Consider the following 3,322-nt stretch of genomic DNA (forward strand, 5'->3'; position numbering starts at 1 on the left):
CATCTCCCAGTCCAAAACCCGGCCCAACAGGCCCAACCCTGATTATTGTATGAGGTCTGGACTCGGTATCGCAGCCATTCTGGGACATCGGTGCTTTGCCCAAGACACCTGATTATTGTGAGGCAACAGCTGGTGCAAAGCTGCTCCCCAAACGTTTCAAACTTGAAGCAGAAAAACTTCTGATGAGTGACTTCAGCTAGACAGCAACTCGAGAGCAACACTTTCCCATAGCTGTTTCAGAGCCTGCTAGCATTGCTAAATTGCTTAAGATTTTAGTTTTTCCTTTGCTGCCATAAATCAAAACTGCTGGAGTTCATTTTTCTATATGGAATTAACTTCAAGGGCTTTTTAAAATTATATTTCCTACCCGCTGGGCTTTCTGAAAGGAAAACAAAACCAAGTCTTCCATATTGTGTTGTTGCGCACCTACGGTCTGATCCAAAGTCAACTGAGGTCAATGGGAAAGTCTCCCATTACCCTGAATAGGCTTTGAATCAGGCCCTTACGTTGCATCAGTCTCCTAATTGCAAAAGAGAATAAGACTCTCCCAAAGTAGGTACCTGTGTTATCCCCACTTGATACATGGGGACATGGAGGTGAAGGGGTTCCCCGAAGGCCAGGCTGTAACTCCAAGTTGGGAACAAGCCTCCTTTGACCTAACTATGAAGCATTGCCATCTTCTTTGACACGATACTGCCGCAGAATCACAAATCACAGAATTCAGCAAAGGGAAGGAGAGATCAGAGGTTAGCTAATCCACCCGCTGCACCCCAGGGAAGGATCATTTCCTACAATATGTAGTTTTACAATCTATTTTATCCCAAGTTGCACAACACTGCGTGTTTTGCTTGAAGGCCAGGAGGCATGTTCTCGGCACAACCATTTCATCTTTTCTGTAACCCCGGAAGTTTTTAGTTATTGCGGGTGAGGAAGAGGGCTGGAAAACGCCACCAGAGTCTATTCCAAAGACCAGAAACCTGAAGGCAAAAAAGAATTAAAAAAGAAGAACACCCCCCTTCCCCCCCCAAAATGCATGTTGTTAAATCTTGTATGACCGTAAACTGCATCCAACTGGAGGGCCTGGTGGCAACGCGGTGGGGCTACTCGTGGCAGGGTAGCCCCTATAAAATACCACCATGTCCCAACCTTCAGAGTAAGGTGAAGTTAGGGAGCCCCAAAACCCTAGCCCCCACTGCCTTGTGGATATTCCTTGGTTGGAAAAAGGCTAAGAGGACATCACCCTGGCAGAAATGTGCCCTCGCCAAGGTGTCAGGCAGACAGCAATAGCTTTAAGCTGTTATTCTCCGGTAGATGCTGCAATCATCGAGGCGCTGAACATCCAGACTCGCTCTATCCTTTGGACTCGGTCTCAATGGTCTAAAGTGGGGTGGCAGGTCTAGGGCAACCTCCACTCACCCATACCCTTACCTACACGTACACATACAGGTCATGGTGTGATCTATAATGGCCAAAAGGATAAAGCGACTTGCATGCTGGATTATGCAGACTCTGGCCCCTGGGTTCAATTCGGACTCTGATTCACGGAAACCGGCATTTACACCCAACTCATAATATTGGGGACCTGGCCCGTGATTTTTGAAAGCTCGTTGGCAATGTTGACTGTTAATAGGCGAGGCAAAGAGCTGGCACGCATAACATTTCCTGCAATTTGTCACCTTTTTATGGGGTATCCAGAGAGGGCTGCCTTGCAGTTAACAGCTGTCTCGAGAAGAGCCGCCGCGTCTTTCCTTGGCGTATCGCAGCTCAGAATCGCAGGGGTCTTTACTCCCACGTGTCACTTACGGGCGACTTAGAAACTCCTGGTTAACTGGCAATCCTCTGACCCCTCCGAGTCATTCAGCATTATTGCTTCCCAAAATTTCATTCTCAGTCTCTAATGAATGGTAAGGCATTTGAGGGGACCTTTCCTAGGTTGGCTTTCTCTAAGATGCCATCTCAAAGATGTCGTATGACTAGATGGCTGCATTTTCTTAGCTCATTGCTTTAACTTCTATTAAACAAGTGTCCGTGCATTTTCTTCTGCAAACAAGTGTCCAGAAAGAAAAAGATCGAAGCAATCTCTCTCAAGGCTCCTGCAGCGTGTCTCTATTCTCTACACGCACGGCTCCCACATCCCACTAAGCCAAGGGCCAGGCTACTACAGTAAATGCAACAAGATGGCATTTTCCTGTTATCAGCTCCTTCGAGGCCAGTGGTTCTCAAACTTTGAGTCACACACCTATTTTTAACATTATTGGGTTGCTGTATCCTGCTATGATTCTGTTATCGATAATTTTAAAAGTACCATTGCACTACAACCACATGACGATCCCTCCAACAGACACGGTAGAGTTGTTCGGCTTTTTTCTTCATGCCTTCCCCTACTGTTTTTCCTGTCTTAGACCCCACAAAAATCTGTTGCATACCCCAGTTTGGGAAACAACCTTCCAGACATCCGAAAAGCAGCAATTCTCACAGAGCCCATCTCAGGCCACCCAAGTGCTTTCTAAATTAATCCATCTCTCAGATATTTGGGGAGAAGAGAAGACGAGTGAGCGATGCTTGCAATGCTCTTAGGTGACCCCAGCTGGCAAGAGACCCAAACAACGCTGGCTGGATCCATGGGAAGTTGCTTCCCAGGCAAAGATTAACTATATGGCATCGGATGAGAAGAGGAAAAAAAAAATTACATTTCATAGATTTCATAGACATTCGAGCTGGAAGGGACCTCGGAAGATCATCGAGTCCAGCCCCTGCCCAAAGGGCAGGAAGTCAGCTGGGGTCAAAGGATCCCAGCAAGATAAACATTAATGGGGCACAAACTTTCTCCCTTTCTTCAGTTTGGATAATACTCTTTAAAATGGCAACAAGCAATAGGGGAAAAAAGCAGAAACTGCAATATTACTGACAACACAAGTTAGCTGTCAACCCTCTCTGTATTTCTACACCACTGCTGTAACCTAGATAGATTCAAAACTACTTATAAGTGTATGCTCATATACCCTACACTGCTAGCAGCGTAAGGGGGATCTGCCTGGAGTTGAAACCAGTTCTGGGAGATTTAGTGTGAAAATTGCAAATGGCTGCACAGACAGGCATTCAACGTAAAAACCATGAAACGCCGTCTTTTATGTTATCCATGCGTTGTCTTCACCTTGCACTGCGGCGAACGACAGTTTCTAATGGTTATTTTAGAGAAAATCAGAAGGCACTAGAGGTGCAAAGGCCGGCTTCTTTTCTGAAACCCCGGGAGAGCTGTAGCTCAGAAGGCCATGCTAAATAAAAAGTAAGCATATGTCTAATTAGGCAGCATACACCCCCC

General features: G+C 46.1%; 1 protein-coding gene across 1 annotated transcript in view; it reads right to left on the bottom strand.

Moving 5' to 3' along the window:
- Window positions 1–3,322, bottom strand: part of TPRG1 (tumor protein p63 regulated 1) — a 53,074-nt gene that overhangs the window by 19,870 nt on the left and 29,882 nt on the right. The window lies entirely within an intron of this gene.

The sequence above is a fragment of the Alligator sinensis genome, unplaced genomic scaffold (assembly GCF_000455745.1).
Source record: "Alligator sinensis unplaced genomic scaffold, ASM45574v1 scaffold301_1, whole genome shotgun sequence".
In the NCBI taxonomy this organism is placed as follows: Eukaryota; Metazoa; Chordata; order Crocodylia; family Alligatoridae; genus Alligator; species Alligator sinensis.